General features: G+C 38.3%; 1 protein-coding gene across 6 annotated transcripts in view; it reads left to right on the top strand.

Moving 5' to 3' along the window:
- rab27b (RAB27B, member RAS oncogene family) overlaps window positions 1-12,497 on the top strand; it is a 44,906-nt gene that overhangs the window by 20,572 nt on the left and 11,837 nt on the right. Inside the window, exon 1 of one of the 6 annotated variants that reach the window (XM_081391397.1) lies at window positions 2,613-2,775. The exons of 3 other annotated variants lie outside the window; for them this stretch is intronic. The gene's annotated coding sequence lies outside the window, so the exon portion shown is untranslated. Of the gene's footprint in view, window positions 1-2,612; window positions 2,776-12,497 lie in introns of those variants that run through there. 2 more of the 6 variants (XR_014031996.1, XM_081391398.1) reach the window with 2 other exon arrangements.

The raw sequence follows: 12,497 nt of genomic DNA, 5'->3' as shown, positions 1-12,497 counted from the left end.
TAAATCGTGTTTTCAGCAGCGTTTTTTTGTTTTTGTTTTTACGATACTTCACCCAGAAATGATTAATCTATCATTAACTTGCCCTCATGCCGTTCCAAACCTGTATGAATATCTTTCTTCTGGGAAAACACAAAGGAAGATTTTTTTGTGCATTCAATGAAAGTCAATGGGGTCCAATGTTGTTTGGTTCACAAAACATGTGTTCGGGTGAACTGTCCGTTTAGCATGTTCGTTAGACAGGACGAGTTACATAAGAAGGTCTATTGCAATCTAGTTCACATACTTTAAATCCACTATTAAATGGATGTTTTGCTGAGTTGATTTAGGCTGTTTTTCTAAAACTCTCTTGCACTTATTTTAATGCACACTTGTGTGTGTTTAGCTGTATTTTAGCTGTTAAAATGTCTCCAGACGTAAGCTGAATCTGACCAAACCTCCCTTTGGTGATGTTCTCAAATATATAAATAATTCATAAATAAAATAAAGGATGTTTTTGATAGATTCAGATCAGGTTTATTTTAAGTCCTCGCATTTTACATCTGAGAACCGCAGTACGTTGACGTCATCAGATGCTAGTTTACTTTCTTCTTTAAGTGTTATTGAAGTATTTGAATTTACCACCAATACTTTTCACACACAAAAACGTCTTTTCACTAGTAATTGTCTGGCGCAGATGCAAGAAATGCAGAGAATGTGATCTGTTTGTTATTTAGAGTTGAGCAGCTATTAGAAATACACCAGGTGTCGCGCAAAAATGCTAACTATGCATCGTCAACAGTGGTTATGAGCACCAAAGAATTTTCTTGTATGTCACTTTTCACAGCATACATTGTTTCAAAGCAGCTTTACAGAAAATCATGATGTTAATGTTTTTAATATCTTAATATCTTCACGCCTTATAGTCGCATTTAGCAGATTAGAGCTGGGCGATAATATAATCACATTTTGCAATAATAAAAACAATCAAGTAGTTGAGATTTGCTATTGTAACATTGCTGGGAGCCATCCACGTAAACAAACACAAGGAAAGGCAGAAACATACGCACATGTAACACCCATCAAGGACAGCATCAAACAAAGAACATGGGGTTTAAATACACAAGATAACAAGGGCTGAAACAAGGAACAGGTGAGAGCGATGAGTAGCTATGGAGATAAATGAGGGTAAATGATGCGTCTGAAATCGCATACTTCCCTACTATATAGTAGGCGAAAAACAGTATGTCTGAATTCACAGAACTTATAGAAAAGTACCCGGATGATCTACTACTTCTGGTGAGATTCTGAAGTGTGCATATGATGGACACTTTACTATCCCATAAGGCCACGGGAGAGGATTTCTGAATGACAGTGAAGCGACGCTGGTAGGTCACATGATAATGACAACATGGAGAATGTAGGCATAGTATGTCCGGATTACATTCATACTATTTTTAGCGGTCATGAAGTAATTACTCATTCAAATTAAGTATCTATTCTACTCGAGAGTATGTGATTTCGGACACAGCCAAAGAAACAAGGAAGTAAAACACGGGAACCATGTGAACAGGAACTGCTTATCAAAATAAGAGTCCTAAGACACAAAACAGGGAAACACTAAATGGGAATCGTTCATAACAGCTATATAGTATATATCGGCTTGCGCAAGTATACTGTATGAATGTGGATAAAGTTAAACTTTATATATAGAGCTGTACGATAGGCCTAATACAGTTTACATTTTTGCAATGATATAAACAATAACGCAGCCAAGATTTGCTATAGCATATAGGCTACAAGAAAGAAAATCTGGTGTGCATCTGGAGGAAAAACAGATTTGAATTAATTTTTTGTGTTTAGCTGTATGTAAAACCAATGGATGTTTATGGTGTCGTCATGTAGATAAATGTGTGTAAATGTAAGCATTTACAGTCCCCCTGTGGTGAAAATCCAGTTTTTAATGTTTATGTGTGTATGTGGTGTTTTTAATGTGCTTTAAGACAAACCATGTGTAAATTCATAAGTCGACAGCATTGCTGAGTATTTTCTCCTTAAAACTGCAGTGAACCAAAGACAGTCTCAGAAACACGCTTTGAAAATCGTCACAAACGACCTTGTAACCAATCAGATCAACGTGTGATCGTGAACCAGCGGATCTCTGAGCTGAGTGAGTGGAGGCGGGGCTCATTTGCATATTCATAGAACCGCGCATACTAAATGAGGCAACGGTGTCGAGTTACATTCAATATATTTTAAGGCATTTTTCAAGGAAAAACGTTTAAATATGTCATTTTGGTGATCAAAGATGAGTTTTAAGGGATAAAATGACTTACTACTTTAAGCATTTCTGTTGCTGTAAGTGCAGAGCAACACTAAAGTCATGGTTTTGATTCCCAGGGAATGCATGAACTGATGAAATTTGTAACTTCAATCACTTTGGGTGAAAGCGTCTGACAAATGCATTGCCTAAATGCAAACGCGTGTTACTTTGATGAAAATGTCAGATTGGTAGAACGCAGATCTGTCCTGTTGATTTATTGGTGTTCTGTCACATGGCCGTAGGTCTTCCCTTGTGTGTGTGTGTGTGTGTGTGTGTGTGTGTGTGTGTGTGTGTGTGTGAGATCCTGCCCCAGGCCTTCAGTAGTTACAGTCCAAGCGTTCTCCTCCAGAGCGCAGAGGCAGCCGCAGTGATCTCGAGTCGAGCAGGATTGGTGTGTTGCTGGTTTACTGTGTGTGACCGAACGCTCCAGCCGATCAGGAACTTTCCCCCGCTGAGAACAAGAGGAAAACACGAGGGTGAGATCTGAATTTAAATCAGTGTTTTAGAGCTCAGCGGTGATGGTTTTGATGGAGGTGAAGCTGTTGAACTGGCTTGTTATGGGATGCTTATAAAGTAATTAATGAGAGCACTCACAGTTAAACACTTGACGAGATTGCACTGATGTAGTTTTGAGTTCTTTTCCATTTGAAATGACCAAAGTTTTTCAAGTGCAGATTAAAGTTGACATATACTGGAGAATTGTGGCTATTGCATCGATTTTCCTTTTAACTGCACAGAGGTTTTGGCAGGATTCAGAATTCAGGATTCAGAATCTTTTATCTGCATTTCCCCCATTTTACAACAGTACACGTTGTTTTTTGTGAAGAACAGACCCAATTTCTGTTTTAATAATATAGTCTTCTCCTCCATTACAGCTCTCAAATCCCATTCAAGCCCTGTTTGTTCAAATAAGCTACATGAAGGTGTGTGTGATATGTTGGAGATATTAAATGTTGGTGGTTGTTTTAGAGCTTCGGTGGAAGGAATAATTATCAGTCAACAAATTAAATGTGAATTCAATGATTTTATCAGACTCAAAATATATCATTTGTACTACTTTTATGTGACTGTGAGTAGCATGAAAACCCTTATATCCTCTTGTTAGCTTTTGTTTGGCTTCTCGTTTTGTGTTTGTCAGTGTAAAGCCCTATTCTGACGGGACTAGTTTAGCATGGAGAGGAGGGGTACAGTAATAATTACCAGAGCTTCTCTGTGATTTTAGCTCCGTCTGAATGTGCATCTCAGTGATCATGACGGACAATGTCAGGAAAGATTACGGCGACTTTTACTTTCAGTAAAAAGGTCCAGAAAAATGACCTCAGGTGATGCTAATCCCTTACGAAAATATTCCGTCATTTCCTGTTTAAAAGTAGTTTTACGTGTTTTTTCGAGTATGGAGACGCTTGATAACGCATTCAGTCTCTGGGACGAGTCTGTGGCAAAACTCAAGTGTTTTACACACCATTCAGATCAGAAAGAAGATCGAAGCACTTGTTAGAGGCACAAAACATCTTTTAGCGTTAGGTAAGAGCCTTTCACCAACACAATCCAATCTGAAGTTCATTAATACATCGTCCGACCGGACATAACTGTTTTATATATATAAATATAGGTTATATGTGTTCGCGCACGTGATATCAGGAAGCAGCGTAACACACATGACGACAGGAGTGACGGCGGTGTGTAAAGCGAGTTACTCTCCCACTTCTGCTAGTTTTACTGATATCTCTTATCCCGTGCGAATTGGCCATTAATATTACAGACGTCCTGTGGTAAAATTACACTCCACTACCCTTGTAAAGTTAATCCCGTCCGAATAGGGCTTAAGAAAGAGAGTCGTATTGTTTTTTTGAGAGTTTTGATTGGTTAACCTCCATATTATATTAGCATCGTTGTGTCCAATGATGCTCATTTTAGTGGAAATATACGTTTCTAAGTTGAAGTTCACATGAAAATGATCAGATTTTGCTGAAAATGATGAGGGGGACAAAAGTCATACTGTAAATGATCAGAATCTTTGCGGTGTTGAAACTCTCTTCATCTTCCTCAGTAAGTCTCTCTGTCACACACAGTGTTTCTTTTGTGTGTTCCCCCTCCAAACCTCTGAGCATGTGATCGCTGATGCTCACGGGCTGTTGCCGTCTTCACTGTTAGTCAAGGGATCAGTTTCTTGGTATGATTTAAAGCAACAGTTCATCCAAAAAATGATCATGTCGTTCCAAAGCCTGTATGACTGACTTTTTCTTCATAATAGATGTTTAGCAGAATGACAATGACAAGATGGCGGATGTTGTACGTCTGAATTTCATTCGTACTACACCAGAGCTGCACTATTCTGGTTAAATTGAGAATCACGATTCTGAGAACATGATTCTCTCATGATTATAAACAAAATAACATGTTATTTACTACAGGCTTCTGACAAAATGATAATTGCTTAATCTGAATAAATTATCGAATCAAATGAGCGAATGATTCAATGACTCACTCAAAGTCTTCACTTGTTTCATTACTGGATCAGTGTTTTGAACGAATCTCTTGAATGAGTGATTCAATGACAAATACACTTTTTAAATCACTTGAAAATTGTTTTCACGCTAGTAAATGTCACTTATTACAAAGAAACAAGCAAGTTAAACATCAAGTTAAACATGAATATTTGAAGTAGAAAGACTGAAATAGTATTTTATTGTAAAACGTACTCAACCTCAAAAAATAATTTTTACAGTGTACTGTAATGATACTTTCATGGTGATTTTTGTTGCTCATCCTCATTCGCTTTCAATGTATGAAAAGAGCAACCTGGAAAATTCTGCAGTTTCTGCTTTTATATTTTCGGGTGTACTGTGCCTTTAATCTTCGGTCCTGATAGTCATTTGGTCTATGCGAGCACATCCGTTAAAGATCTCCTGTGGTTTATTTCATCACAGTTTCTTGTCTACTTCTCTTTAACAGTGTTTCACGCTTAATATTATACACTTGTAAATGGTGCAATTATTGATGTTGGGAAATCGAGGTCATGTTTTCCCACAGGCCTTTTCCTCTCAATCCCTATTAGACTCTCTGACTGACTGGTTTCTCATTTTTGGGTTTTTATTTTTTTTATGTCGGTTCTAGATCATATTCTGTAAAGCGTTTACTGTTGCCGCAGCTTTTTAGTGTAACATTCCACACATTTATTGCCTGTAATGTGATTTATCTTGTACAGGATGGGAAGTGATGAGGCATGATTCAGCCTCCATTATGACATCATCACTTCCTCTGATCCAATCAGAGAGCAGTATTCCTGGCACCACATGACTATCCCGTCTCTGTCCATTAAGACTTGATTTCTTTGTTGAACAAAGGATTACAAGTTTGGAAACATGTGCTTGCTTAAATATTACACTTCAGCAAGACTAATGTAGAGACCAGGATATCACAGAGACTTAGCAACACCCTAGCAACTGCATAGCGACACAAAATGTCTTTTGCATGGTCAAACAGAGCTCTAGTTTAATCAATCGTCTCGTGCAATGTCCCCTTACGCTGCGTCTAATTGTCTAAATGTCACAGTTTGTCTGATCAAATGTCATGCATTAGACTTGCTTTAACCCTGTAAGGCCCGATGCATGAAATGCAGTAAAATCTAATATGCAATTGACTATCATATTTGAGCTTTTATTGGCTCATACAGTATGATATAGTGAGAATATGGAGGAAGAACACAGCTCAGCTTTATTCACAGGCCCAAACTGAGCAAACATATGCAAGATGCTGATATTTATATCCGGTAAGATGAGATTCTGATGCTTGTAATGTAAATCAATGAGATCTTATAACATGCATGTAAATATCAGTCGTCACTATATCTACCAATAATATAATTTAGTAAGATGATATTTAAATGCTTAGTTTTATGATCAAAGCTCTGTAGTTTTAAAACACATGATGCTATGAAATATAATGAAGATTGAGAGATGATCATATTTGATACACATAAAAAATTACATGTGGATAATCAAGTAAATCTCAGTGTTCATCTTGAAGTGCTACTACTAACAAAATAAAAGTGAATCTTGAGTTTACTTAATAAAATCACTTTACGAGCTGAACGTGGACGTTTGTACAATTATACTAAAAGCCTTTTACTTGCTAAAAAGTCTAAAGTATCAGTCCGACGACAGAAGGACTGAAGGAGAGCGTGTACAACAGGCTTTAATCATGTTGAGGCTTTAGTCAATAGACATTATAGGCTTTATCGGGTTATTTTCCTGCACATCTGCCTAAACAACACATGTAATCAGTTAATGAACGAGAGACATTGTATCCTGAACAAAACTAATGAAAGACGCCCCAATCTCGTTACGTTTGACTGGATCTGATCTGTGTAAAGTGCATGTTCTGCTCAATCTTTTTAGCATCTGTTTAAAGGTCAGAGGTCTCTCCTGCTCTTCAGTTAATCTGCTGTGACCCCTCATTCAGATGAAGCTCATTTTCCCATTAACCAGGTGTCTTTGACATAAAGCATTGATCTGTTATGTTTTTAACATTGTTAAAGGGGTCATATAATGCCATTTTTGTACAAGCTAATATGATTCTTTAGGGTCTAAATTAAAAGTTTGTAATATACTTTAATTAAAAATTCTCATTAGTATTGTAAGAAAACACTAATTTTACCTGGTCAAAAACAGCTCTGTTTTCAGCACGCCGTTTCAGTGCATGTGTCTTTAAATGATAATGAGCTTTGCTCACCCCGCCCCACTGTTCTGTGGGTACACCGTATTAGACATTCTCTGACCGTATCTAACACAATAACCACGTGTTATTCGTTATAAACGTGGGATTATGAATTATATTGAGAACGTCGTACATAGAAAACATGCCGTAATACAATACTAACCCTGAGTGTAAACCTTAGACGCATTCATCGTGAAGCCTGCAGCAAGGTTTGCAAATTTCGCAAAGATTAATATAAATACTAATATAAAGGTTAATAAAACATTACACTCACATCTTCTGGAGGTTCAGCAGGAACACGTTGGTACCGATCCGTTTTTTCTCGTTTGTAAAGCTGTCTGGTGTGAAATGATTCGCGCAAACATGAAAGCACAGACGATCGTGGGGAATCCCCATGAGGGAATCCCCGCGTCAATCCTTTGGGCATATCGCTTCAAAAACAAAACTCAGCCACTGCATCTTCAACGGCTCGGATTTAGGAACATCCAAATGACTGCTGTGTTCCTTATTACATCTAAGAACAGAACACCACAATCGCTTAGACGCCATTCTACTCCAGCATATCAACAATGGCGGACTAGTATGACGACGGCTGTCACAGCTCGCTCAGGGCGGGTCTTGTGTTGAAACACGGCTGTCAATCACAATCGCGGGAGGGGCGTACGATCTTATGACGCCACAATATCGAACGGCTTGATTTCAGAGATGGTCAAACATATAAGGAGATTAAAACAAAACCACTGGATGGATTTTTATCATGATAGGATGGTTGTGTACAGGCACTGCCAACAGACATTTCAGTGCAATCAACTTGTAAAAGTGCATGTACCATTATATGACCCCTTTAAACTTTTCTTTTCATAGATAAATCCTTTTAAAAACAGCGCAGATGTACCCGCGAACGTGTTCGGTGTGAGTGACCCCTAGACTGATGTGAGTTTGACCCAGTGGAAGACGGGGAAACACTAGGAAAGGTCCAATGATGATAAATATAAAGATATAGCTCTAAAAATCATTCTCAATATTAAGCGGTCACCCTCCTTCTTAAGAATAGATGTGAAAATTCACTATCCAACACTTAAATGTTGTAATTAAATAATGCTTTGGAATATAGACCTTAGTTTGTTTTTGTTTAAGACGCTAAAGTGAAAGCAAAAAACGAAACTATGAAAAAGTTATGGAAGTTTCCGTTTCCATTAAAAATATAAAGCAATTAAAAATACTATTTGGCCAGTCGAAAAGATTGAGAAAAACGTGTATTTTATACTATTTCGATTTATTTATTCAAAAGCAAGGCAAGGATAGGCTACAAAACTATTTTTAGCAATGTAATGGTACATCCATATCTCATATTTTCCTAATGTCTTGAACCGTTTAACATGGTATCAAGTGGATGAATATGCATATGCAAATGATATGCAGATGAGGATATGCATAGTAAAACTAGGCGTTGTAAGCTCATATATGGTTATTTCGGGGTTAGACGCATGTGCGCACAATCTTCTGGGATTTATAAAGGGAATTCAGCGCAGGTTCTGGTGTATGCACGGTTTATAAGTCTTAGTATTTTTGGCGCACGCCATTTTTGACTTTCGAGCGGATCCCTGGATCTTACTTGTTTATTCTATGTACATTTATTGTGACGTTTGCACAAGTAGTTCTTATGTTCATTAAAATCACTTGTTTGGAAGTTTTTTTTGGACCTTTGGTAAATGTAGAAGTTGTTCTGGGGATCTGTCAGCCGCAGAGCTCATGGGAGCTTGTTCAAAACCGGCTCAGACCGGCTCAGGGGGTCTCTGACCCGGTTTGGTCCCCGTGTAACATCGACCTCTTAGGGCGTTTCACAGCGCAGGTAACCTTTCCACAGCTTAGCACTGATACAGATGTCGCACAGAGGGTGTGTGTGTGTGTTTTACAGGCTTCAGGAGGACAAGTCTTGTTGAATCTACATCAGTCTGGTTCCACTGTGCATGTGTGTTTAATCTAATGAACTCATGTTCATTGTGTTCGTTGGGAATGAGAGAGCCTGAAGAGCACTGTGTGCCCGAGGTCACACCTAAATCACATTAGGTTGACTCTTTTGTTCAAACTTTAGTCAATATGTGATTGTTCAGTCTTTTACCATCAGTGTTATTCATTGATTAACCCTGTCAAGCCTGACGTCTGAAATAAGTCCGAAAAATATATTTTTTCTTTTTAACGGAACAGTTTTTTGAACCTTTAGACAAAATACAAATAAAAATGGTTGCATGTGTTCTTGTTAAGAATCATATTTGAGCTTTTATGGCTCATATTTAGCGAGAGCTCATACTTGAAGAGGTATACTACATACTCATACTACAAACCGAGCTAAAATATGCAAATGTGGTGCAGAAGCTGATATTTATATGGACAAACAGAAGAAATTCTGATGCGTGGGATGTAAATCAACCATATGTAACAGATTACTTGCATAAAATGCATGTAAAGATCAATATCTGCCAATAATATGATATTTAACGTTTAGTTTTATGATCAAAGCTCTGTAGTTTTAAAACATATAATGCAATGCAATACAATGATGATTGAGAGATGAGCAAATAAACCTGGTAAGCCTCATGATCATATTTGATACTTGTGATTTTTCTAAAAAATGGTGTATGAATAATCAAGTAGACCTCAGTTGCTATGGTGCGATTTCCCCTCCATGCAAACGTCCATGACCTTTCACTGAAATCAATATCAGATTCTGTCTTGTGTTGTAAATCCCTGATCAACAGACTTCAGTTTGTCCGTCAGCACTGTTTACCGTACGCACACAGGATTGAGTTTGACCTCAGATGTCTTCCTGACATCACCGCATATAAAAGTGGCTCGAGTGATCAGCTTGTGATTATTTACACTAATGTTACACTGTTGTTTTTCGAAGTGTACATCCATATCGGAAAGAGCTGCACGATTCTGAATAAATTGCGAATCAAGATTTTTGTTGTTTATAATGGAGATCACGATTCTCCCACGATTCTGATCAGACAACTACACAGAATAACATGCAATTTACTGACAAGATATCAATTGCTGCCTGCAGTCTATTTAAAAAAGGCTGCATTAAAGGGATACTTCAGGATTTAGCATTAAGCTTTGTATCAGTAGAAAACCTGTAGTATTTTCTAATTACCGTGCTTTCTACCCTCATATCCCCCTGAGACGAGATATTTTTTTGTCTGGAAAAAATCCTCCAATGACGCAAAAATCGTCTTTTTGCGTCATCGGAGGATTTATTGGCCAGAGGCTGAAGACTACAGCCAGTAGTAGGCGCTGTCCCGCATGTTTTTAACCCGCCCATAGAGGGTGGGATCTCACTCACAGAATGTACACACAGTGTCAGCCGTCTTTCTTTGGAAGCTAAGCTAGCAGGCTCTTGTTCTGTGGAGAAAGCTGAGTAGTAGGGGTTACCATCCTCTCTTTCCCGGTCGTGTCCGGCCGTCGAGATCGTCCAAAATGTCTGGGATTCGGCTTTTGCTTTCTGCAGTCGCCATTCATTGTTTACATGCACACCTTTTGTTTCAGTCTAACTGAATTCATTCCGATTGGTCGATCTGAATGTAGTGTTTACATGAAGGCTAAACAAGTGATCGGTTGATGTGCGTTTTAACATTGCTAAGAAAATTCCCGCTCCTCCGTGAGAGATACGAGACCTCTGCGTCTCATTAATCACGCCACCGGCCTCGCACCGTTCTCCCGCGGCCGCCAGCCTCGTCCTGCTCGCCACAGTAAACATAATGAATGGCGACTGTAGAACGCAAAAGCCGAATCCCAGACATTTTGGGTGATCTCGAAATCCCGGGTAGACTCGTCACGGAGACTCACTAGTAGCCTAGTCTTGTTGTTTAACTGTGCTCTCTAACCGGTAGGCGTGGCTTGGGCGTGGCCTCCTAGGGCAGCGAAGCAAGTGCATTCTGGGAGTTGTTGTCTTTTATCCACATAAGCTAAAAATACATTTCTGGCTTTTCTCAGTCTAGAAAGCTCCAAATTCAAAAATAATTTCACATTTCTTCTACATAAATGACCCATTTTAAATACACATTCATCTTTCCAGAGGTGAAGTATCCCTTTAATTGAAATTAATTATTTAAAAAAACAGTTTGGGTGAATGATTCAATGACTCACTCATAAAGACTTCACTAGCTTCATTACTGGATGATTCAGTGACAAACACATTTTTAGTCACTTGTCGCCACCTACTGGTATAACGATGTAATCGATACAATCTTAATTCGAAGAGTCAAGCTACTCTATTTTAATCACTATCAGTGTTTATATGTGAACTATAATCTTTTATCCCAGTACTTCTGTTGAATGTTTGTAACACAGAAATAATGATACTTTCATGACAACTGCTCTCTCTGGATCAGAACGCAGATTTGATTGTCTATTTTTGCGTCCGTTACTTGTAGTGGAGGGAAAACATACAAGACATACTTTCATATTTTTTATGCACTGAACATCTTGTGTTCTCTCTCAGATCTCAAGTTCTAGAAAGTATATGCACTGGATTTTTAGTGAATCAGGATTAAACGCAGACAAGAAATTGCATGTTTTATTGACACTGTAAAAAATAAATCAGAAAAGCTACTGGCAGCTCATTACCAGGAAATTATCCAGTAATTTTACGGACATTTCTGTTAACACTAAAACACAACTCAAATATTCAAAATACAGAAAAAAAAATGTCTCAAATATAATTACGGAAAATTCCGTTAAATTAATACAGTACATTGTGCTCTATTTAAAAAAAAAAAAAAAAAAAAAATTGTGTATAGGAGACAGTGAAGTGAGAAAGATTTGATGATGATGATGTATTCACAGATGTGTGTGTGAGACTGATCTGCCGATCACATGAGGAAGTGTTTCAGGGTCATGTGCACAGATGAATGAAGCTCTTTTCATATCTCTCTCTCTCTCTCTCTCTCTCTCTCTCTCTCTCTCTCTCTCTCTCTCTCTCTCTCTCTCTCTCTCTCTCTCTCTCTCTCTCTCTCTCTCTCGAGCGTTCGCTCCAGGCTGTGATGTGTTTACTGTAGCGTCTCACACACACCGCTGTTTTTCACACGTATAAATGAGATTATATGAGCGCTGTAGAAACGGCCCCGGGGCCCACTGGACCCTGAGAGAGACCAATGAGATATTGTTCAATCTGTCTCTTTCTTGTTTTGTTTTTTTTACCTTGATGTGTGTCGTGGTGTTTTAATAGTGAGCAGTAATTCTTAGAGAGTAAATGTCGCTCTCTGGTGGAAACCTTATTTACATATTTCCTCGTTATTATTATTTCCACCATGAATCATTACTATTGGTCACCCTTAATGTCTGTCTTTGGGGTTTGCAGATGTTTAACCAATGAAAAGTATTAAAAAGAGCTTGTGACTAAACCTTGTAACTCCATTGGCTCCTCCAACTGTCAGTCAAACCTCATAGCTCCGCCCACCTCTATCAGTGAAGTGCC

Source organism: Scardinius erythrophthalmus (assembly GCF_964197995.2).
Source record: "Scardinius erythrophthalmus genome assembly, chromosome: 17".
NCBI lineage: Eukaryota > Metazoa > Chordata > Actinopteri > Cypriniformes > Leuciscidae > Scardinius > Scardinius erythrophthalmus.
The sequence above is the reverse complement of the archived record's forward strand: the minus strand, read 5'-3'. Positions and strand labels throughout refer to the sequence as shown.